The following is a 27,144-nucleotide window of genomic DNA, read 5'->3' as shown; positions in this document are numbered from 1 at the left end:
AATTTACCAATAAATGGATGCATGACATGATTCATTAATCTCATGAAAATACTAGGTGCATTAGTTAAACCAAAAGACATCACTAACCATTCATACAATCCATATTTAGTCTTACATGTGGTTTTCTATTCATCACCCTCTTTCATTCTAATTTGATGATATCCACTCCTAAGATCAATTTTTGTAAACATACATGCACCATGCAATTCATCTAACATATCATCTAACCTAGGAATGGGATGTCTATAATTAATGGTAATATTATTAATAGCCCTACAATCTACACACATGCGCCATGAGCCATCTTTTTTAGGTAGTAACAAAATAAGGACAGCGCATGGACTCATACTCTCACGAATGTAGCCTTTGTCAAGCAACTCATTTACCTGCCTTTGTAGCTCATTTGTCTCCTCAGGATTACTCCTATATGCAGGCCTATTAGGAATTGCAGCTCACAATACAAAATCAATTTGATGTTCAATCCCTCGGATTGGTGGTAAACCATTAGAAATTTTCTCCAGAAAGACATCATCAAATTCCTGCAAAAGAGAAAAAATAGAACTTGACAATTCAAGTTCTTTGGGATTAGCTTGATCATTTAAAAATACATATTTGAAATCATGACCAGCAATGATTTATTACTCAAAATGGCTTTATTAACATCACCAAAATTGAGATAAATTTTTTTATTTTTCTTCTCTTTCCTTTCTTTTTCTTTCTCTCTCTCGGCCATCTCACTTTTCCTCCCATTCTCAGCTTTTCCCAAGCTTTTCACTCTCTCGGCTTTCTCTCTTTCTTTTCGACCAAGTTTGAGTTTAGGACACTTGCCTAGTTGTTCTTGCATGGCCTTGCCCCCTTGAATAGATGTTGAAGCCATGGGTGCCATACTAGCCTTTTCTTTAAGCTTTTTAGGCCCCCTCCTTTGTTGCATTTAAAGTTGAACTCTAAATACTTCATTTGGAGTTAATGGCTCCAGCATAACCTTTTTCCCTTTGAATTTAAAAACAATGGAATTCTCTCTTCCATAGTGTATGGCATCCTTATCAAATTGTCATGGCCTACCCAATAAAATATGACCCATATGAATAGGAACAACATCACACAATACAACATCCACATGTTTATCAATGCTGAATTTTACTTTGGCTTGTTTATTTACTTTCATCTTACCACTATCATTAAGTCATTGTAATCTATATGGTTCTGCATGTTTAATGGTTGCTAACCCCAATTTATCGACTACCAAATTACTAATTACATTTGCACAACTTCCACTATCAATTATCATACGACATATGTTATCTTGAATTTCACATCAAGTGTGGAAGATGTTCTCTCTTTAAATTTTATCCTCATCTTTGTACATAGTTAGAACCCTTCTTGCCACCAAACTTAATTCAGCCCTTGAAGCCTTGAGTGTTTCAGATCCCCATGCTCCTCACTTCCAATTTCTCCTTCTTCAAATTCGATTTCAGCCTCACTTTCTTCACTTTTGCATTCCAAGTCTCCATTATCTTTCAGCACCATGATCCTCCTATTCGGGCATTGACTAGCAATGTGTCCTCATCCCTAGCACTTAAAACATACAATGTCTTGAGTTCTAAAAGGTTTAGGATCAGATTTATCTTCATTCCTTGGTGCTTGTATAGATTCAGCTTTAAACTCCTTTTTTGGCCAAGTAGTGCTTTCCTCACCTAGTTTCGGTTTAGGCTTGTTGTCATATGTGGGATTGCTTCTCTAAACACTTGAATTTGATTCTCAAGTTTGATAGCCACATGCAACATCTCTTCCAATTCCACATATTGTTGCAACTCCAATTGATTGGCTATCTCACGATTCAACCCACCTAGAAACCGTACCATGGTTGCTTCTCTCTCTTCATTCATGCTCAATCTCCTTCGGGTACCTTGCTCATTAGTCCACGATTGGAATGCATAACGACCAAATTCCAAAGCTACCAATTTAACTTTCTTAGCCTCCGAATAGTTGTGACAATAAAAAATCATCTCCATACGCTCCTCCCACTCTAAGTATGCCTCCGAATCACTTTTTCCCATGAAAAATGGTATGCTAACCTTAATATTTCCAAGATCATCATCCTCATCCCTTACTAATCTCCCACGGTTTTGCCTTCCTTGGAGAGCATAAATGTCTTCAAAATCCTCCTCTAAGTTATCTCCATAATTATCTCCTTCAAAATCTTTCCTATGGCGTCCACAACCTCCTCAACCTCGACCTCGGCACCATGGAATTCTTGCCCAAGATTCAGCCCACCTTGTGAAGTCTTTAACCTATCCATCCTTTAATCAATATGATCAAATCGAGCATTCATCCACTGTAATTGCTTCAAGATCCATGTGCTCATCTCCACTCCCCATAGCTCGGGAGTCACCCTTATCCCTACGGATTACGCTTCATTAATTCTTAATGAGTCATCCACTCTTCTCATTCTTGAATCTACCATATTAGTAAAAATATTGCAAAATAAAATAAATTATTACCAAAATTCACTCCCTAATGTGTTTCACTCAAATAAGGTCTCAACACTTGTGTTTGCATACTAATTTTGGCTTTTTTTAACCTTCTTTTGAGCTGATACTCTCTTGTCTTTTTCTACTCAAAGTTCTAATCAAAACACACTTAAACAGCCACTAGATCACACGTGTACCTTAATTTAAACTTATTAATAAAACAGCAAACAAAAATAACCAAATACCAAAAGGAATGAAAATACCTATTCTCGGCTTTTCTAAACTAAACGAGGTAAATCAGCAGGTAAATTTTTGAAGTGAAATAAAAGCTGTCCAGAATATGAATGAATCAATAATTCAAGGATAAAATATAGAGAAAGAAAGTTAAACATAAACAAGAATCAAATTGAACAAAAATATAGGATAATTGTTGGTTGTTGTTCTTTGTAATTCAAGTTTTTTGTAACAAATCCTTTAACTAATTTTAATCCAATTAATTTTAGCACTCAAAATTCAAATTTCCAGCAGCAATATAAAATTTTAGCAACTCCAAATATCACAATTTTCCAGCAAACAAATTCAAACTCCAAATTCAACAAAAAACTGAACTTCTAATTTTTTTTTTATTTGGCTTTTCTTCTCCCTTTTTTTTTTTTTTTCACTCACAGAATATAAACTCAACTATAGTAGCAAGAATTAACAACAAGATTGCAATTCCAACACCAAAATTCCATAAACCCGTGACCAACAAAGTTCAAACTTGCAAATTTCGTAAATTTATATTTGTTGCCGCAAACCCCTCTTTTATTATTATTATTTTTTTAATATATTAATTGATATGAACCTAGGTCGATCTGTGCCTAAACTCGTATTACATTAGCTTGGATCTCAATTAAATTTAGAATTTAATGGATTGACCTCAACCTCTAACCAACCTATGATTAGAAACCTTGGTATAATAAAGATGCCACAATAGGTGATGGATATCCTATTGATAAGTCAAAACTAAAACACTCACTCTTTAATGGTGTTTTATGTGTTCAAATAGAATAAAGAGAAATTCAATCTCACAAGTAATTTTCTGAATATTATTCAAGGTGTGTTCTTCCTAAAAAATAAGCCCTTAAATAAGCTAGAGTCATAAACAATAAATAAAAATTGAAACAAAAATCGGCAACCAAAGATTAAGAAACCTAGCTTGGTCAAAATTTACTCACTTTTTTAAACTAATTTGGATTAATTAATTCCCTTATTTTGAATTAGGAATCAAGTAATTTAAAATGAAAATAATAAAATAATAACTTTCCTAATTTGATTTATCCAGCAAATAAAAAATTAAAATCCAAATAAAAGACTAGTTTCCTAAAACAAAAAATCAAAATCAAATTAGGAAACTAAAATACAATCTTTTTTACTAAGTTGTCTTTGATCAATCTTTGACCAATTTAAGCTCCAAATCAGCCTCCATATGCCTTTTAAGATGCCAAATAGGATGATCATTGAGTCCCACACGTTGCCCTTACTTGGATCAAAGAGAAAAAGGCAACTCAGCAACAAAATACAGTAAAATCGGCCAAAACTCCTCCTATGTGCCCAAGCCTTATTTGTTTGCCTTTGATGCTACCTTGACTTGACTCCATGACCTCTTAAAAATATTCATTGAATCCATGAATAATTGGAACCATTTCATGCTACCCGAAGTCTATATTTACACGAAAACAGCTACCCAAGTCCGTATTAACCTCTACCACTTGTATGCTCAAAACAGGCCTTATATCTTCGGGTATGGACAAGTCCTTTTGAGAATGAATTACTCCCTATATAAAGGCAGCAAGGTTATCCTTAAACCTCTTAGCTTGAGCCCTAGTGATTGGTCCGGTCTTTATCCGTATTAGGTCAGCACCCCAGCAGGTTGTCAGCTATGTTGGTTCGGGCAGATTTTCATCATTCTCCTCCTCTTTAAAAGGATTTACCCTCAAATCAAAGTCATCATCTACAGAAAAAGGAGATAAATCAGCAACATTAAATGTAGCACTAACACCATACTCACCCGGTAGGTCAACCTTGTAGGCGTTTTCATTGACCCATTCCACGACTTGAAACGGTCCATCTCCGCACGGCATTAACTTTGATTTTTGCTGATCGGAAAACCTTTCTTTCCTTAATTGCAACCAAAGCCAATCTCCAGGTTTAAAGACAACTTGTTTTCAGCCTTAATTAGCACTCCTTGTATATTGTTCAGTCCTCCTCTCAATATTTGCCTTAGTCTTTTCATGAATCTACTTCACAAAATTAGATTTTTGTTTTCCATCTAGATTAGCATGTTCACTTAAAGGTAAAGGTGTTAAATCTAATGAAGTCAAAGGATTAAACCCATAAACAATTTCAAAAGGAATATATTTAGTCGCTGAATGCAAAGACCTATTATAACCAAATTCAACATGTGGCAAATATTCCTTCCAAGTTCTCAAATTTCTACTAATTAATGCTCTCGACAATGCAGACAAAGTCCTATTCACTACTTCGATTTGTCCATCAGTTTGTGGATGACAAGTAGTTGAAAATAAAAGATTAATACCTAACTTAGCCATAAAGTTTTTCAAAAATAACCTAAGAACTTCGCATCCCTATTTGAAACAATAGTCCTAGGCATTCCATGCAATCTCGCAATTTCTTTAAAAAATAAGTTAGCAACATTAAATGCATTATCAGTTTTATTACATGCAATAAAATGTGCCATCTTAGAAAATCTATCCACTATAACGAAGATTGAATCCTTACCTATCTTAAACCTAGGTAAACAAAGAATAAAATCCATAGACAAGTCCACCCATGGAAAGATGGGAATTGGCAATGGCATGTAAAAACCATGCGGCTTCAACTTAGATTTGGCTTTTCAGTATTTCAAGCATCTTTCACATATTCTTTCTGTATCTCTCATCATGTTAAGCCAATAAAAATGTTTTTGTAGTAAGAATAAAGTTTTAAAAACACCAAAATGACCCATCAACCTACCCCCATGACCTTCCCGAACGAGTAACTCCCTAATGCTACAATTAGGCACACAAAGTTTGTTTTTGCTAAACAAATACCTCTCAAATATGTAAAATTTATTAAATCCATGTTTCAAACGGGTTCTAAATATTTCTCCAAAGTCACTACCATACTCATAAAGTTCTTTCAATTCTTAAAATCCAAGAAATCTAGCATCTAAAGTAGAAAAGAGTACATACCTTCAGGATAATGCATCGGCAACCACATTTCCTTACCTTTTTTGTAGCGGATGACATAGGAAAATGTTTCAGTGAACTCCATCCACCTAGCATGCCTTTGGTTAAGCTTCCCTTAGCCTTTAATATGCTTTAAAGATTCATGATCCGTATGAATCACAAACTTCTTCGGCAGTAGATAGTGCTGCCACGTTTCCAAAACTCTCACCAAAGCATACATCTCCTTGTGATATGTTGGGTAATTCAGTGCAACTCCATTTAATTTCTCACTAAAGCAGGCTATGGTTGTCAGGACCCGTCCAGAATTCCTCACCGGAACCCTAGACAAACCCTGATCCCAGGGAAATACCACCGAACCTTCCAACGGAAAATCCGGCAGCACCTCCCCTAAGGGTAGGACTAACCAAAAACTACCTGCACTGAGAACACACTTCTATACTCATCCCCTTATTCCTCCCGCAAAACTACAAATTGATTCCACAAATTTACAGCACTTAACAAAAATAACAGCAAACCAGTGCATAAATAAAACATAAGTATCCAAATAGCATACAGAGTTTCACGAAGTGCTAATCAACAGAACTACAACAAAGATGAAAGAAATAATACAACTGGAATGAATGAGTACAAAAGTACTTCTCGAAACACGATAGCAGCAGAGAATTGGTTCGTCCCAGAAGAACGTCTACCACCCCTTGCACCTAAGGGAACGGAACTTAAAAACATGAGATGCTAATCATCTCAATGAGTGACCCTAGCTACTGAACACTTTTAATAATAATATAACAAATAAGGGAATTGAATTAATACCAACAATTAATAAATAAATAATAATAACAGTTGAAGTAATATTTTCTCTTAAAACCCTTACTATTCACTCCATTGGAAATGTTCCCCTTTTAAAACATTTTCGCAAAACCCACTATTCATACTTCCCGAAAACCAAGAGATCAATTAATTTAATAAACAACTGATAAATAAATAAATATCCCAAATATAAATAAAATGTAATAAATTATAATAAATAATTTTTGTACTCTTTGGGGTTTGAAATTTCTATCCGAAAAATTATACTTGACGCACCACACCATATACCAGTGATGTCCTCCGATACCCAGCGTCCCGAGCACCGACTGGCAGGGAGATTAAAGAGAGAAACTTGCAAACGGCACTTTGACGTCCCGACAGTACCGCTGCTGAAACCGTCATCCCGACGAAGGAGGAGGGCGGATGTGTGCACTATATAAGACTTGCCTGCCCTCGGTCCAATGGCAACCCATGGGAGACATAATACTTGCGCGCTAACCACATATATACCAGAACACCAATACTGTGTGAATGCGTCTAAAATAATTATTAAATCAACCGTACCGTTTTTCTAAAATTTATCGTGGGAAATATATTAAATCTTCACGCTTACCATCCCACATATTTTCATTTAACAAACCCTGTACGAAAACATCGTTAACCAATAAAACCATAATTTTTCTCGTAATACGAGGTTCAACATATAAAATACTGTGGGCATAATTATAAAATTAAACCACCAATTTAAACAAATATTTTCATAAAATATTTAAACCAATTATGCCCAAAAATAATACTTAAAACCACGTACGATTATTACCGAAATATACTTTGCTCATGCATAATAAATAAATTAAATCACAATAAAACCATAATTAAATTGTACCACATGAGCATAATTTAAATACCAATTAAACACCAATTAAACATAATTAATTGCCCAAAATATTTTTAAAGGTGGGTCACTCACCTGGAGCACGCAATTAATCCAAGATCCACCATGGGATCAATTCCACGACTCACCCGTGCTCCTAGAACACAATTCACACACAGCCAAATAAATTAATATTTTATTCGGGTAAATAATACCCGATACCCGGGGGGTTAAACACAAACGCTAACCAAAATGATCGAATAATATACCGAATCAAAGCTTGTGGAACGAGGATCGCATTATCCGTCTCCATCGACCCCAATTCGGCCGGAGGTGGCCGGAATTTGTACGGAAAGTTTGGGCCGGTCTTGATCTCTTCTTATCTTGCAAACTGCTTCAAATTTTGGAAATTGGAGGCAATATTTGGACTCAAAGGACCTAAAATAGGGGGAGAAGGGTGAGAATCGCCGGACTGGGCTGGCCGGAAACGGCGAGAATCGCCGAAAAAATTTCAACTCGCTGCCGCGACTTCACCGGCAGCCAAATTTGGCTGGTGAGCTCGCCGGCATGTGGGCTTGGACGGTGGCCGGCGCGTATGGGCAATGGGTGACCGGAAAAGATAAACACGGGAGAGAGAGAGAGAGAGAGAACGAGTGGGAAAAAAAATTAAGGAAGAAGGAAGAAGAAGAAGAAAGGTCCGTGCCCTTTTTTCCCACGTGGGGAAAAGAAAAAAAAAGAAAAAGAAAAAGAAAAAGAAAAAGGAAAAGGAAAAGGAAAATAAAATAAAATAAAATAAAATAAATTAATTAAATAATATTAACAAATAATATTATTATATAAAATAACAATAAAATAATAATTTGATATTAAACATGGTTGACATGTGGCATCTCACCATGGTGACACATGGTCACGTTTATTAACTCACACGTGGCACATCGTTACACGTTTAAAAAATAATATTAAAATAATACAGTATTTGAAAAACTCTACAGGTCCATAACTTTCAAATCACATGTCCAAATCGGACGTGCCACTAGTCTACGGACTCGTATCGACGAGCACTTTATAACCATGCATGAGTCAAAGCTCAACTTTGCATGAATAAAAAGTCAAGTCCGGCACCCTTGGACAGTTTCGACCTCAACTTGTTTTGCTCATAACTTTCAAACCGTAGCTCCGTTTTCAACGTGCTACTAGTCTACGAACTCGTGCCAACGTGTACTTCGTAACGGTACCTCAGTCAACCTAGAATTCTATCCGAGTCAAAAAGTCAACTCTGACCCCTTGGTCAATGGTCAAAGTCAACGGTCAACCTCCGTCAACGTGCATGAATTCCAATGTGATTTGGGACGGGTTGTCACAATGGTTCTTCCTTCTTGCATTAAAATAGGTCCAATATCTACACCCAAAGCATCACACTCAATTTCAAAAGTTTTAGAAAAATTTGGCAAAACTAGTAAAGGTGCATTACATAATTTTTCTTTCAACAAATTAAAAGATTTTTCTTGTACTTCCCCCCATTTAAAGCCAACATTCTTCTTAATAACTTTCATCAAAGGTACTGCGATAGTGCCAAAATCCTTAACAAATCGTCGATAGAAACTAGCCAAACCATGAAAGGTCCTCACTTGGGTAATGGAGGTGGGTTTCAGCCACTCTTGGATTGCTTACACCTTGGATTGATCAACTTTTACACCTACAACACTTACTATAAATCCTAGAAAAACCAACTCATCTTTATAAAAATCAAACTTTTTTTTAATGTTAGCAAACAATATTTCTTTCCTAAGAATATTTAAAATTGCCTAAGATGCCTCACATGTTCATCAAGATTTCGCCTATACACTAAAATATCATCAAAATACACAACCATAAATTTACCAATAATGGACGCATTACATGATTCATAAGCCTCATGAAAGTATTAGGTGCATTATTTAAAGCAAAATGCATGACTAACCATTTATACAAACCATATTTAGTCTCAAATGCGGTCTTCCATTTATCACCTTCTTTCATCCTAATTTGATGGTATCCACTCCTAAGATCAATTTTAGAAAACATGCAAGCACCATGCAATTCATCAAGCATATCATCTAATCTAGGAATTGTATGTCTATATTTAATGGTGATATTATTTATAGCCCTACAATCAACATACATTCTCTAAGAACCATCTTTTTTTAACACTAACAAAACAGGAACAGCACATGGACTGATACTCTCACGAATGTAACCTTTTTCTAGAAGTTCACTTACCTACCGTTGTTGCTCCTTCGTCTCCCCGAGATCACTTCTATATGCAGGTCTATTTGGTATGGCAGCCCCTGGAACAAAGTCAATTTGATACTCAATCCCTCTAATAGGTGGTAATCCATTTGGAATTTTATCCTTAAAAACATTATCAAATTCTTGCAAAAGACAAATGATAGAACTCGGCAATTCAAGTTCTTCAACGTTAGCTTGTTCATTTAAATAGACATCTTTATAAATCATAACCAGCAATGTTTTCTTACCCAAGATAACCTTATTAACATCCACAAAACTCAAATAAAAATTTTTATTTTTCCTCTCTTTTCTTTCTTTACCTTTTTCACTCACAGATTCAATGGGTGTCATATTACTCTCGGCTTTTGCACTAAATTTCTCACTCTTGGGTTTGTTAAAATTTTTCCACTTAACCTGGATTTTAGAGGACTTACCTTGGAAAGCAAGCTCACATTTTCCCTCTTGAATGGATGGTGAAACATTTGGTGCCATGCTAGCATTCTTTTTTAGCCTCTCGGCTTCCCTCCTTTGTTGCATTTGTAACTGGTCTCTAAAAACTTCATTCAGGGTCAATGGCTCCAGCTTAACCTTCTTGCCTTTAAACTTAAAAACAATGGAGTTATCTCTCCCATAATGTATGGCATCTTTATCAAATTGTCATGGCCTCCCTAACAATATATGACCAGCATGCATAGGCATAACATCACACAACACAACATCCACATATTTACCTATGTTGAATTTTACTTTGGCTTGTTTATTTACTTTCATCTCTCCACTATCATTAATCTATTGTAATCTATATGGTTCTGGATGTTTAATAGTTGTTAAGCCTAATTTATCAACTGCCATGCTACTAATTACATTTGTAAAACTTCCACTATCCATAATAATACTACATATGTTACCTTGAATTTCTCATCGGGTGTGGAAGATGTGCTCTCTTTGAACTTGATCCTCGTCTTTTATATAGTAAGGACCCTCTTTGCAGCTAAACTCAAATCATCCCTTGAAGATTGGAGTTTTTCGGATTCTTCATGCTCATCCTCTCCAAGTTCTTCATCATCCAATTCGGCCTCTCCCCCACTTTCCTCACTTTTGGATTCTAGTTCACCATTACCTTTCGGAAGCATGATTCTTCTATTCGGGAATTGATTGGCAATGTGTCCTCGTCCCTGGTACTTAAAATAAACAATTTCTCTAGATCTTGAAGGTTTGGGATCAGATTTACCTTCAATTTTGTGGGCTTGGACAGATTCAGGTCTAGTCTTTCTCTCTGACCGATTTGAACTTTCTTCTCCAACTTTCCGTTTTGGCTTGTTTTCATAGGTAGGATTATTTTTCCAGCCACTTGGATTTGATCTTCTGCTGTTGGAAACACCTCTAAACCGTGAACTTCCACCCCTTCTCTTAAATTGATGCTCTAATTTAATAGCCACATGTAACATCTCCTCCAATTCCAGATATTGTTGCAATTCTAGTTAATTGGCTATCCCACGATTTGAACCACCAAGAAACCGTGTGATGGTTGCTTCTCTATCTTTGTTCATGCTCAATCTCATCATGAGCATCTCCATCTCCTTATAATAATCTTCCACAGACCTATTTCCTTGAGATAAAAATTAAAGTCTTTGGTGCAATAACCTATGATAGTGTGATGGTACGAATTGCTTCCTCATTGCTCCTTTCATTTGTTGCCATGTAGTGATCAATTCATCACCTACTCTCCTTCGGGTGTTTTGCTCAATAGTCCACCATTGGAATGCATAATTTCCAAACTCCATTGCTGCCAATTTAACTTTCTTAGCCTCCGAATAGTTGTGACAATCAAAAATCATCTCCATTCGTTCCTCCCATTCCACGTGAGCCTTCAGATTGCTTTTTTCCATGAATGGTGGAATGTTTACCTTGATATTCCCAATGTCATCATCTACATTCCTTGCTGGTCTCCCATGGTTTTGCCTTCCTTGGAGTGCAAAATTTTCATCAAACTCCTCCTCCAAATCATCTTCAAAGTGACCTTCCCAAAATTCATCTATAGGTCACCCTCAGCCTCTTTGACCTCATCCTCGGCCTACATGAGCATCAAACCTTGTATTCGGCATTCCTTGGAATGTTTCTAATCTGTCAATCTTTTGATTTATATGGTCAAATTGAGCATTCATCCGCTATAATTGCTCTAAGACAGCTCTCATGTCTGTTTGCTCACCACTCCCCGTAGCTCGAGAATCACCTTTAAATCCTACGGATTCTTCTTCATTAATTCTTAGTGGTGGATCTCCCCTTCTCAACCTTGAATCTACCATGTTAGTATGAATAACACAAAAATAAAATAGGACCTCACCAAATTCATTCCCTCATGTGTTTCACTCAAATAAGGACTCGACACTCGTGTTTTACCCTCTTTTAAGTTCACACATTCTTGCCTTTTTTCCACCAAAAGAGTTAACTCAAAGTTCTAATTAAAACACTCACAAAATATCAATTAGATCACAAGTACTTTTTAATTAAATTTATCAACAAAACAATAGCAAAAAGCAAACAATACCTAGTAAATTTTTAACCACTTAATTGTCGGCTTTTCTAAACAAATATAAGGCAATTTAGCAAAGCAAATTTCGGAATAAGTAAGAACTGGACCAAATGGTAAGAGATTAAGAATCCAAGACTAAAAATTTAGATAAAGAAATTCAAAAATGAACAACAATCAATTTGGACAAAAATAAAGAATAGTTATTGGTTGTTGTCCTTTGTAATTCAAGTTTTTGTATCAAATATTTTAACTAATTCTAGTCCAATATTTTTAACACCCAAAATTCAAATATCTAGTAGCAAAATAAATCTCCAGCAACTCCAAATATTGAATAAATAGTCAACAATTCAGCAGTTCAAGGAAATTCCCAATAAACACCAAATTCAATAAACCGATTTTTTTTTATTCGGCTTTTTTTCTTCTCTTTTTTTTTTTCTTTTTTTCTAACTCACAAAATATCAACTCAACTGTAGTGATAAGAATTAACACCCAACTTCCAATTCCAACAATAAAATTTCACCAAACCCGTGACCACCAACAACAAAATACAAATTTGTAATTTGTTGTAAATCTATATATGTTGCCGCAAACACACTTTTTTTTTTTTTTGGGAATACATGAATGCAAATATTTAAGATCAAAACAGTAAATAAAATCAACAATAAACTAAATTACTAAGAACAAGGATGAAAAACAGCCAACAAGCTAGAAAACAAAAAAAACAAAATACAGTAAAACTAGGAAAACCTAATTTAACTAGGAATGAGTCCTTTTTTTTTTTTATAAATATTCAAAACGTGTATGATGATAGAAGCAACCTTAACCTAATGCTAAAATTGTAAAATAACACCAAAAAAAAAATAAAGAAAATAAAGATAGATCAAACCTGAACAAAATTTGGATCTGATACTAAATGATACTAACCTAAGTCGACACACGTCTAATGGATTGATCTCAATCCCTAACCTACCTATGATTAGAAATCTTGGCATAATAAAGATGCCACAATAGGTGATGGATATCCTATTGATAAGTCAAAACTAAAACACTCACCCTCTAATGGTATTTTAGGTGTTCAAAGAGAATAAAGAAAAATTCAATTTCACAAGTAATTTTCTGAATATTATTCAAGGTGTGCTCTTCCTAAAAAATAAGCCCTTAAATAGGCTAGAGTCACAAACAATAAAACCCTAAAAATTGGAACAAAAATCGACCATCAAAGATTAAGAAACCTAGCTTGGCTGAAATTTACCTACTTTACTAAACTAATTTGGATTAATTAATTCTTTTATTTTGTATTTGAGTTAATTAATTTACAATGAAAATAATAAAATAATAAATTTCCTAAGTTGATTTTTCTAGAAAATAAATAAATAAAATCTAAAAGACTGATTTTTTAAAACAAAAAGTCAAAATCAAATTAGAAAACTAAAATATTATATTTTTGACTAAGTTGTCTTTGTCCAATATTTGATCAATTTAAGCTCCAAATCAGCCTCCATATGCCTTGTACAATGCCAAATAGGTTGATCATTGAGTCCCACACGTTGTCTTTGCTTGGATCAAAGAGAAAAAGCCAACTCAGTAAAATACAGTAAAGCCAGCACCAAAATACAGTAAAACCGACCAAAACTCCTCCTATGCGCACAAGGCCATTTTGTTTGCCTTTGATGCTGCATTGACTTGATTCCATGATCTCTTACAGATATTCATTGAATCCATGAAGAATTGGAACCATTTAATGCCGCCTGAAATTCATATTTGCACGAAAATAACTATCCGGGTTCGTATCTGCCTCTACCACTTGTACGCTCAAAATAAGTCTTGTATCTTCGGGTATGGACAAAAGATTTTGAGAATAAACTACTCCCTGTATAAAATCAGCAAGATTTTCATTAAACCTCTTAGCTTGAGCCCTAGTGATTGTCCGGTCTTTATCCATATCGGGTCAGCACCCTAGTGGATTGTCGGTTGTGCAAATTCGGATGGATTCTCATCATGAATACAAATAATTAAGATCAAAAATAGCAAAGGAAAAAAAAAACTAAATTACCAAGAACAATAATGAAAGCCAACCAACAAACTAGGGAACAAAAATATGGTAAAACAAAGAAAATCTAATTTGACTAGGAATAATTTTTTTTTTTTTAATAATGCAGAACATGCATGAACTATATCTTAACCTAATGCCAAAATTGAAGATTAACATAAAACAAAATAAAACAAATAAGATAGATCAAATCTGAACAAAATTTTGGCTCTGATACCAAATGATACGAACATAGGTCGATTAAGCCTAAACCTGTATTATATTAACCTGGATCTAAAAATTAAGTTCAAGTTCTTATAGTCACCTCAACCCCCAATAAACCTATGACTAGAAACCTTGGTATATTGAAGATACCACAATAGATGATGGTTGTCCTATTGATAAGTCAAAATAAAACACTTGATTTTTTTTTTAAGTGTTTTAGGTGTTCAAAGATAACAAAAAGAATTCTTTTCTGAAAAATAATTTTCTATATAATATGTAAGCTGATTTTTCATTGAAAATAAGCCTTTAAATAGGCTTGGAAAGAACAAAATAAAATCCTAAAAGAATAGCCAAAACCGGCCAAAGAGATTAGGAAACCAAGCTTGGCCCATTTTCACACTCATTTCCTAAACTAATTTGTATTAATTAATTCCTTTATTTTGAATCAGGAGTTAATTAATTTATGATCAAAATAATAAAATTCTAACTTTCCTAAGTTGATTTGTTCAGAAAATAAATAAATAGAAACCAAATAAAAGACTAATTTTCTAAAATAAAAAGTCAAAATCAAATTAGAAAACTAATTGACTATCTTTCAAACTAAGCTATCTTTGACCAATCAATAACCAATTTAAGCTCCAAATCATCTCCCATGTGCCATGTAGGATGCCAAATTGGTTTTTCATTGAGTCCCACCCGTTGCCCTTGATTGAAATAAAGAGAAAATGCCAACTCAGCAAAATACAGTAAAGCCAACAACAAAATCCAGCAAAACCAGACAACTTTTTCCCCTATGCGTACAAGCCCTTTTTAATTGCTTTTGATTCTTGTTGATTCTGCCTTGGCTTAATTCCATGACCTCTTATTGATATTCATTGATTCCATGAAGTGTTGGAACCATTTCTTGCTGCTCGGACTCCATATTTGCACTAAAACAACTTCCCGAGTCCGTAACGGCTTCCACCACTTGGATGATTAAAACAAGCTTTGAATCTTTGGGTATTGACAATCCCTTTTCAGAATTGATAACTCCTTGTATAAATCCAGCCAGGTTGTCCTTAAATCTCTTGGCTTGAGCCCTAATAATTGGCCTGGTCTTCATCTGTATAGGATCTGCACCCCAACGGGGTTGTCGGTTGTACGGACACGGGCGGATTCTTATCATTCTTGATACTGAAGTACCATATCTTAGTGCAACTTGAGTACTTATATATCTCACAAATTGTACACATCCTGATATATCCTTTCCAGTAAACTTATTAAGAAGATATAGTTCTGCAACAACCAGAAGAATTGGAATGGTATCAAGCATATTTTACGTTATCTTTGTGGGACATCTTATATGGGTTTGTCTTATACAAAAGAATTAAGGCGCAACTAGTTGGATATGCAGATGGTGGATATCTTTCTGATCCACTCATTAGAAAATCTCAGACAAGATATGTATTCACATGTGAAAATATTGCAATATTAGGAGATCCAAGAAACAAACAACAGCTCCTACTTCTTCAAATTATTCAGAATTGATTGAAATTCATGAAACAAGTCGTGAATGTATATGGATGCGATCAATGATTAAATATATACAAGAAACATGTAAATTCTCTTCAATCAAGGATAGTCCAAAAGTATTATATGAAGCATAACAAAAGTTAAGAAAGGTACATTAAAAATGATATGATGAAGCATATTTCACCTAATTTTTTCTCCACTCATGAGATGCAGTAGAATGATGAAATTGATTTCAACATATTCGAACAATCAACAATCTAGCAAATATATTCACTAAAGCACTGCCCACTTCAAGTTGGAAAAGTTGGTACACAAGATTGGAATGTGTCGACTCGGAGATTGTTTAGCTAATTGATATCACAACTAGAGGGAGTATATGCATTAACTATCGACTCAGAGATTGTTCAGCTAATTGATGTCACAATCAGAAGGAGTATGTGCATTAACTATACTCTTTTTCTTTCACATAGGTTTTGTCCAGCTGGGTTTTCTCTGGCAAAGTTTTAATAAGGCAGTATTGTAACACCCCGTCTCGAACCATGTCGGAATTTTTGCACGTTGACCGAGGTTGACCGTTGACCGTTGACCCAAGGGGTCAAAAGTTGACTTTTTGATCCGGTTGGAATTCTAGGTTGACTGAGGTACCGTTACGAAGTACACATTGGCACGAGTTCGTAGACTGGTAGCACGTTGAAAACGGAGCTACGGTTTGAAAGTTTTGAGTAAAACAAGTTGAGGTCCAAACTGTCCAAGGAGTGCCAGGGTTGACTTTTTATTCATGCAAGGTTGAGTGTTGACTCATGCATGGTTGCGAAGTGCTCGTCGATACAAGTTCGTAGACTAGCGGCACGTCCGATTTGGACATGTGGTTTGAAAGTTATGGACCTGTAAAGTTTTTCAAATACTGTATTATTTTATTATTATTTTTACACGCATAACGATGTGCCACGTGTGACTCAATAAAGGTGGCCATGTGTCACCATGGTGAAATGCCACATGTCAACCATGTGAAAAATCAAATTATTTTTATTATTATTTTAAATAATAATATTTTTTTTTTTAATTATTATTATTTTTCCTTTTTCCTTTTTCTTTTTCTTTTCCTTTTTCTTTTCTTTTTCTTTTTCTTTTTCTTTTTCTTTTCTTTTCCCCACGTGGGAAAACACCACCACTTCTTTCTTTTTCTTTTTCTTTTTCTTTTTCTTTTTTTCTTTTTTTCCTTCTTCTTCCCCGAAATACACACACACACGCAGCTTTTCTTTCTTCTCTCCCGACCGTCCCTCTCTCTCCTGTGTTTCAAATTCCGGCCACCCATAGCCCTCACGCGCCAGCCACCAAGGAAGCCCGCCACCTCGCGAGCTTGGCCGCCAAGTTTCACGGCCAGCCGCCGCCGGACGCGCGCCGATCGGGCCGGAGAAGCCGCCGGCCGTCGGATTTTCTCTCTCCTCTTTTCTTGTGTTTTCCGGCCAGCCCACTCCCAATTGAGCCTCCTATCCCCCTATTTTGGGTCCTCTGAATCCAAAAATGGCCTCCAATCCCAGAAATTTGAAGCAGTTTGTGAGATATGGGGAAGTGAACACCGGCCGAAACTTTCCGACCAAATTCCGACCACCTCCGGCGGAATTGGGGTCGACGGAGACCGGATTGGTGATCCTCGTTCCACGAGCTTCGATTCGGTATATCATTCGACCATTTTGGTTAAAGTTTGTGTTTGAGCCCCCGGGTACCGGGTATTATTTACCCGAATAAAATATTAATTTATTTGACTGTCTGTGAATTTTGTTCTAGGAGCACCGGTGAGTCGTAGAATTGATCCCGTAGTAGATCGTGGGTTAATTACGTGCTCCAGGTGAGTGACCCACCTTTAAAAAAAAAAAATATTTTTTGGATAATTAATTGTATTTATGTGGTATTAATTTGATATTTGTAATTTCTGCTTATGTGGTGTACTTTAAATATAATCGGGAAAAAATATTATTTTATATATATTTACCCATTGGTAATAAATGGAAATTTTGGGATCATTAAGAAATTCCCGATTATTATTTTATTGTGGTTTAATTTATTACTATGCATGAGCGAAGTGGATTTCGGTATTAATTGTACATGATTTTAAGTAATAATTTCCGGGCATAATTGGGTTAAATATTTTACGAAAATATTTGGTTTAATTTTATAAATTATGCCCGCGGTATTTCAATTGTTGAATCTCGTATTACGAGAAAATGTATGGTTTTATCTGTTATCGATGTTTTCGTACCGGGTTGTTGAATAAAAATATGTGGGATGGTGTTTTGTGAAAATTTGGTATACTTCCCACGGTAATTTGTAAAACGGTACGGTTGGTTGTTTATGTTTATTTTTAGACGCACTCATACAGTATTGGTGTTCTGGTGTATGGTGTATGGACACGTGGTTTAGCACGCGGTTATTATATGGTTTAGCGTGCGGTTATTACTTCACTCGTGAGTTGCCATTGGACCGTGGGCAGGCAAGGTTATTGTTGCGCACAGCCGCCCCCCTCCTTGGCCGGGTGATGGTTTTTAGCAGTCGGTACTGTCGGGACGCCGAAGTGACCACTGCAGGTTTCTCTCTTTAACCTCCCGCCAGTCGGTGCTCGGGACGCTGGGTATCGGAGGGCATCACCGGTATATGGTGTGGTGCGTCAGGTGTAATTGTCGGTGTAAATTGCAAATAATGTTTAAACCCCAAAGGTGTTCAAAAAATTATTTACTATAATTTATTATAGTTTATTTATATTTGGGGTATTTATTTATTTATTTGTTGTTTGTTAAATTATTTGGTCCCTTGGTTTTCGGGAAGTACGTATATCGGGTTTTGTGAAAATGTTTTAAAAAGGGGAACTTTTCCAACGGAGTGACTAGTGAGGATTTTGAGAGAAAGTATTACTTCAATTGTGTATTTATTTATTTATTTAATTGTTCGGTATTGCTTAATTAAATTCCCTTATTTTTATATTATTATTATTAAAGGTGTTCAGTAGTTAGGGTCACTCACTGAGATGATTAGCATCTCACACTCTTAAATTCCGTTCCCCTAGGTCCAGGTTGGAGACGTTGATTGTCCGGGGCGAGCCCGACGTCTCAGTTCGTTGCCGAAGGTTCAAGAAGTTTTTCTTCCCTTTTTCCTCTCTATCTTGTATTGTTTCCGTATCTGTCATTTTATAAATTCCGCATGTTTCTGTATAACGCTCTGTATACTGTATTGGACGTGTTGTTTTTATTTATGCACTGGGTTGCTGCTGTTGTTTTATTTTTGAAGTGCTGCAATTTGTGGAATCAATTTGTAGTTTGTGGGAGGAATAAGGGGATATTTTTGAAGTGTGTTTTCAGTGCAGGTAAATTTGTGGTAAGTAAATCCCTTAGGGGAGGCTCTGCCGGATTTTCCGTTGGAAGGTTCGGTAGGGTTTCCCTGGGATCAGGGCTGTCTAGGGTTCCGGGGAAAGAATTCTGGACGGGTCCTGACAAGTATAATCATATATGTCATCATACATAGAACATTGTACTATTTTTCCTTAGCTACTTTTTTTCCTCATATGGTTTTTATTAGTAAGGTTTTAATGAGGCATATTCTATGTGAAATGACATGTAAGGGGAAGTAATATAAATATAGATGTCATTACAAAATATGTAACCATCAATATTAATGATAGGTTTTATAACTTATGTAGCATCCCATTTATTGTCATGCATTTTTTGTATTAACTATTTATAACTTCTATTTGCAATAAGTCAATAAATATGATTATCTTATTGTCAAAAAAAATATATATAAGAATCAAGATTATTATTAGCTTTCTTCTTCCTTCTTTGTGTTCTTACTAATATTTTATTGTTTTTATTTTATAATTTTGTTCTTAATTTTTAGCATTTATTACTTTCTCATTGTTATTATTTTTTTGCTAGGATTTTTTTTTTTTTTTTGGTTTACTATTATAGTTGTTTAATACTTTATTAAGATATGGTACTCCACTTTGGCTCATAAACAGGGCCACCATATCATAATCTAGTGAAAAAAAAAAAAAAAAAGCGAAATAATTACATATGCTGTAGAAAATAAGGGAAAAAAAAGTGTACGATACTAAAATGTAGTCTCTAAAGTCGTCGATCATATGCATGCTATAATTAATATACTACAGTATTCACTCAAAAAAAAATAGTGAAATTGGAAGTTTATAAATATGATAAATATGTGATTAAAAAACAAAGAGAAATAATTTTTTTTGTTTTTTTTTGGGCTTGAAACTGGGATTCATAGAAACCAAAAAGGCAAGGCTACATCAAGAGCCTATAGATTCAGAATGCTTCCATAGGTACACACTCCTGAATCAAGCCAATAAAACAAGAGGTTGGCGACCATTTTGGATCCACAAGACCCAAAAAACATTGATCTGCCGCCTATTTACAAACAAGGTGGGCCAACAAATTGGCTGATCTAGGGGCCCAAATAAAGCTCACATCAAAAAAATTGTGATACAAAAAAGTAACACTGTCAAACAAAACATCAGAAGCCCAATGCAGATGAGTTCTATCATTTCTGTTCAAAGCATTCACAACTGTGAGAGCATCTGACTCCACTATAACTCTCTGCCATCCCTGCGAAATTGCCACTTTCAAAGCTTGCTCCACTGCTTCCAGCTTAGCCACTTCTGGAATATATATCATAGATTTAAAAGTATGAATGTGCACCACCTCTCCTCTTCTATTTCGAGCAATCATCGCCAAAAAGCTGTTGTCTTTCCTCATGGCTGCATCAGTGTTAATCTTTGTGAAATCGTGATGAGGAAAGTCTTGTCTTTGGTTGACCTGCTAAAGCGCGGCCCCATGAACTCTTTTGCAATGCTCTTCTCTAGAGTAGGCATCAGAGATTTCTTTGAACCTATTGTGAATCATGCTTGGAGATGCATTGAAACACTGATTATGGCTTTCATGGAGAACTTTATTTCGCAGCCACCATAGGTGTTCAAGTGTTAAAACACTAAACATAAATAATTTCTCTCCATCTTCCTCATGAACTAGAAAAACATTTTCAGGATGAGCTAAAAACTTAACAAAAAACAACAGTCCATTAGAGTCGAAACCATCTAATCTGATATCCCACAGGTTTGAAAACCAAATCCTTCTCACAACTTGACAATGGAAGAACACATGCACTTCATTTTCTATTTCTGAACACCCGTGGACATAGGAGGGATTTGCTACACCAACTCCCCGATTAACTAAGTTCGCAAACACCGGAAGACCAAAGCTAACAAGTTTCCAAAAGAACAATTTCAAACGCTTATGAATGTGGCTTTTCCAAAAGAAAAGAAATAATTATACTTTAGTATCCTGTAAAATTAGATTATTTCGGAGTACACAATTTTATTTATTTATTTTTTGTACACATCAATGCTTCTATTTTCAAAATTATTATAAATTGGCCAAATCTGTTAAAATTTAACAAAAACATCAAGGGCAAGTGAAATAGCAGTTTAGTACCTAATGATTTTTTTTTTCCATTTTCGACAATTAAATTGATTAAAAAAGTTAAAAAAAGATTAGTAAATTAAAAAATTCAAAACCAAAAAAATAAAAATCTAAAAACTTACTGTATTATCTTTGATATAATGAAATCTAAAAATATATTAAAATTTTCTGGTGTCACCGCATATAAATTGACTTGTATCCAAAAGAAAATGTTATTTGTCTTCATTGGTAAACAATCACTAATGAAAGCTATATGCTTAAAAACGAATTAAATTATTACCACTATAATGTTTGTTTTAATAATAATAATAATAATAAAATTAAATGTGTCAAATAAAATATTTCACATAAACTGAAGATTACAATGAAAAAAGAAATATTGACATTTAAAAATAAATGCTAACATAACTTGCTTTGGAGTAGGATTTACATGAAAAATTAAATAGAAAAAAAGGAAGAAAAATAAAATTGGTAATATATTTTTTTAAAACAAATAAATAACATCATCTTTCGCCAGTTATGGAAAGGTATTGGATTAATTGATTCGTTAATTAATTGTTCATCTATTTCCAAAGCAATATTTTAAAAATTAATAATATTTTTTATTCATTGTTGTTGTATTTTGTATAGTATACTTTTTTTTTTATTTTCTTTTTGGGACAAATTGTATAGTATACTACCAATCTATATATCTATAAAATATATAAAAATAGAAGAGTAAGTATAAAAAAATTGTCACGTATCATCACAGTATTCGTTTAAATTTCCTGCAAAATTGTTAAAAAAATATATTTCTTTTTCTCTTTATTATTTATAACCCTATTAAAATATCAATCAGTATTAAAAGTAACCATTATTTAAGATAATGAGATTTTTGCTTTTGATTGGTTGTATCCAAAAATATATATTTTTATTATTATAATATTATATACTATATAAGTGCATCTACATATATATGGTTCCAAATTGAAATAATTAATTGAAAGGGTATGAGATATTTTACTTTTTATTAGTTATACCCAAAATTATATTTTTTTTATTATTATAATATTATAAATGATGTTTGATTAAAAAAATCTTAATTGGAACAAAAATGTTAAAATGTATAATTATGACAAAAATATAATATTATATTTATAAAATAATAAATTAAAATGTATATACATCTATAACATGTATTATATTTGCCTCCATGTATAACGTGCGCTAAAGTCTCCATATAATATTAAATTGTATTAAATATTTTATAATATACAAATGTGATTAGATGGAAAATAATAAAAATATTTCCTTATTTAGATATTAAAAATTACATAAATTAGAAGTTTTATTTTATTAGTAGAAAAAACTTGAGATATCATTTTCAAAATATAATTGTTAAATATGATCAAATAAGATTTATATTCAAAAAAAAAATTTTGATTTTATCTTATTTACCGAAGAAGTAAAATATATTTGGTTATAAATTATTAGTAATTGAAAGTAGAAGATTCAGTATTAAAAAAAATTTCCACATGTTATTACAGTATTCATTTAAATTCCCTCCAAAATCTTTTAAAAAAATCTCTTTTTCTCTTTATTATTTATAACGTTATCAAAATATCAATTAATATTAAATGTAATCACTATTTAAGAGTATAAGATTTTTATTTTTAATTGGTTGTATCCAAAAATATATATTTTATTATTATAATAGTATATACTACATAAATGCATCTACATATATATGGTTCCAAGTTGATATATATTGTTATTATTATGATTTTATATATGACATTTAATTAAGAAAACCAATTAAAATGTATCTACATATATAACATGTATTAAATTTATAGCGTATATTGAAGTCTTCATATATAACGTGCATTAAAGTCTCCATATAATATTAAAGTGTATTAAATATTTTTTTATATACAAATGTGATTATATGGAAAATAATAAAAATATTTTCTTATTTGTACATTAAAAAATTAAATAAATAATATAATTTTATTTATTAATGGAAAAAATTTAAGATATCATTTTCAAAATATAATTGTTAAATAATGTAAAATAGAATTTGTATTCAAAATAAATTTTTTAATTTTATTTTACTTACCAAATATGTCAAATGTATTTGGTTATAAATTAATAAATGAAAGTAAAAAAATCAATATAAAAAAATGCAATAAAAAAAAATAGCATGTGTCATCACAGTATTCATTTAAATTCTCTCCAAAATCATTAAAAAAATATTTTTTTTTCTCTTTATTGTTTATAACCATATTAAAATATCAATCGGTATTAAATATAACCACTATTTAAGAAGATGAGATTTTTTGCTTTTAATTGATTGTATCCAAAAATATATATTTTATTATTATTAATTATATACTACAAGTGCATCTACATATATATATATATATATGATTTCGAATTGAAATAATTAATTGAAAAGGTATGAGATTTTTTTACCTTTCATTAATTATATCCAAAAATATATATTTTTATTATTATAATATTATATATGAAATTTGACTAAGAAAACCTTAATTGGGACAAAAATATAATGTTATATTTATAAAATAATAAATTAAAATGTATCTACATATATAACATGTATTTAATATACAACGTGTATTAAAGTTTCCATATATAATATGCATTAAATTATCAACGTCTCCATATATGCAGTGCATTAAAGTCCCCATATAATATTAACGTGTATTAAATATTTTTTAATATACAAATTTGATTATATCGAAAATAATAAAGATATTTTCTTATTTTGACATTAAAAAATTACATAAATAATACACTTTTATTTTATTAGTGGAAAAAATTTGAAATATCATTTTCAAATATAATTGTTAATCATGGTAAAATAGGATTTATATTCAAAACAAATTTTTTAATTTTATTTTATTTATCAAATAAGTCAAATACATTAAGTCATAAATTAGTAAATGACACTATCTGGTTATTTAAAATTTTGATGTTCAATATTTTAGTGTTTTTTATTCTTTCATAATTTTGTTTTGGTTATTAGAGTTTTTTTTTATTTTAAATTGTTTAATTTCAATTTTTTTTCAATGGATCGTAATTGTGATCATCTAAATCATGAAAATCGAGGTAAATCATGCTATACAATTTTGGTTGAAATTGACAACACTAAATCAAAATATACTATGAAAACTTATTGAAAGGAATAAAAGATTTTTGAGAAAGATTCTTTACTGAGTATTAATTCATCCTTAATGAAGAACAAAATTTCATTCGCTTATTGCATTACAAGGTCCAACGATGGAAACATATATGGTGCTTTACATAGGCTTTTTGACTTAAAAAGTTTGATTTTCTTTTTTCTTTTTTCCCATTATAGATTTAAAATTGACATGTCCATACATAACATCCATTTTTGCTTTCTTTATTTGGGAGGGCCTCATGCAAAAGAAAAATTAATTACTTACAAGGAATAAAAAAAAGAAAAAAGATAGTAAGAATAAAAACATTAAAAAAAATTATAATCTATATATTAATATCTTTGTTGGTTTATTATCTTTATTTTATTGTAAAATAAAAAATATTATATACGGCGATTAATAATTAGATTTTATATACTCATATATATTTGGATATGTAATAAATAAAATTTTAATGTTATAATATATAGATTACAGTAATAAAATTGATCTCTTTATTTGATTTTCTTAAAATATATGTAATCATAAATAAATTATTTTATAAGGTAAAAATATATTCATAGGATAAATAACAATAATAAATATAATTAAATTCTATTACGGGAATTTAATATAGGAAAATTAATTATTACAAGGAATCAAAAAATAAAACACCCAAATTACGATTTTTAAATAGTAATAAATTATTTAAGAATTAATTATGGAATTAAAAAAGCCAAAATAAATCGTAATTTTATTTTTTTAGAAGGTAATAAATGAATTTGAATTAGATAAATAATACTAGTTTAAAGCAAGGTTTAAAATATCCGATATTTCCTCGATATTTTCATTTTTTAAAGGGGTCGATATAAAATTTAAGTTCGACATAGAAATGGATAAAACTTGCATAATATCCATGGAAATTTTCAAAATTTCACGAAAATTTTCATAAAAATTTCCGTAAAATATCTACATAAAGTCCTTAATGATTTGGTTAAAAAATCTATAATCTCCATGAAAATTTCCAAAATTTCCATAAAATTTCCTTGGAAATTTCAAAAATATCTATGAAATTTATTTATTTTTTTTTAAATTCATAAATATTATTGAAGAAGACAATTCATAAATTTTATTTTTCATTTTCTTTTAAGAAGAAGACAATATATCATTCAATTATATCAATCAACCAAATACTCTCCATGAATTTCTTATACCATGGGGTATCTTACAATAGTATTATATAGTTTTAAAATTAAAAAAAAAAAATATTTTTTTTTTGTTAGAAAATCTTAGTACATTATTATATAGTTTTGAAAAAATATTTTTATGTTAGAGAATCTTAGTACATTATTATAGAGTTTTGAAATTAAAAAATATTCTTAATAAATGTGTGTTTGACCATTACTTGGGCACTTTTTTGTCTCTATATATTGCACTTTTTTGTCTCTATATATTACACTTGCTTGTCCACTTTCTTGTTTTTGTATAATTTCACGTGTCTTTTATATTAGTACATTATTATATAGTTTTGAAATTAAAAATATATTCTTCAGAAATGTGTGTTTGACCATTGCTTGGACACTTTCTTGTCTCTATATATTACACTTGCTTGTTCACTCTCTTGTCTTTGCATAATTTTACGTGTCTTTTATATTAGTACATCATTATGTAGTTTTGAAATTAAAAAATATTCTTCATAAATGTGTGTTTAACCATTGCTTGGGCACTTTCTTGTCTCTATATACTACACTTGGTTGTCCACTCTCTTGTCTTTACACAAGTTCACGTGTCTTTTATATTTTACCAGAGCCAATACATATTCTTCATGAGTCATAAGTGTGCTTTTGATTATAAAATATTCCATGGAAAAAAAAATTCACATTATTATTTTATTTAAAGAGCAAGTTTGATGCTTTGTTCTTAACATTTTTTCTTATACATATTTTCGGTTCTCACAAAATTTCAAGTTCTTTCACATAACTTCTTTGGATATCCTTTTTACAGGTTAGTTTATTTATCTTAAAAAAAAAAGAGGTTTATATTTGCTTTTATACTTTAAGATCTAAATTCTTTAATTCACTTGTATTATTGTTATTTGAATTATTAATTGTAAGCTAATTAATTACATATTAACATATGTATCTATCTCTATATATATATGGTGAAAATGTAACATGTATATATGTATAGATATGTATATATATATATAGTTATATGTAGTAATCATAAATGATTAGATTTACAAACCCAAATTTAATATATACCTTAAACTTAATGTATGATGTGTGATTGAAAATATAATTGTTTTTTCTTATTGGATAAAAAGCATAACTTAAAAAACCCACTTTGTCATTTAATTTTTTCATGTTGTCTTCTACGTAAGCAAAACTTCATAATATAATATGTTAAAACTTAAAAACAATAAATAAAAACTTGATTAGAAAATAAATCTTATACATACATATATGTCGGCTAGAATATACATTGTTAAAGTATATTAAATTTGCCCAAATATATTGGTTATTTCTTTTTTTGCTTTGAA

At 32.0% G+C, this 27,144-nt stretch overlaps 1 long non-coding RNA gene across 1 annotated transcript in view; it reads left to right on the top strand.

Annotated features, from left to right (window-relative positions):
• The window catches only part of LOC132799638 (uncharacterized), a 253,368-nt gene extending 234,135 nt beyond the window's left edge, over positions 1-19,233 (top strand). Inside the window, exon 3 of the long non-coding RNA XR_009634462.1 lies at positions 19,014-19,233. This is a non-coding gene — a long non-coding RNA (uncharacterized LOC132799638). The remainder of the gene's footprint in view (positions 1-19,013) is intronic.
• Positions 19,234-27,144: the final 7,911 nt, after the last annotated feature.

Source organism: Ziziphus jujuba, chromosome 10 (assembly GCF_031755915.1).
Source record: "Ziziphus jujuba cultivar Dongzao chromosome 10, ASM3175591v1".
NCBI lineage: Eukaryota > Viridiplantae > Streptophyta > Magnoliopsida > Rosales > Rhamnaceae > Ziziphus > Ziziphus jujuba.
This window is presented reverse-complemented; position numbering and strand designations above follow the sequence as displayed.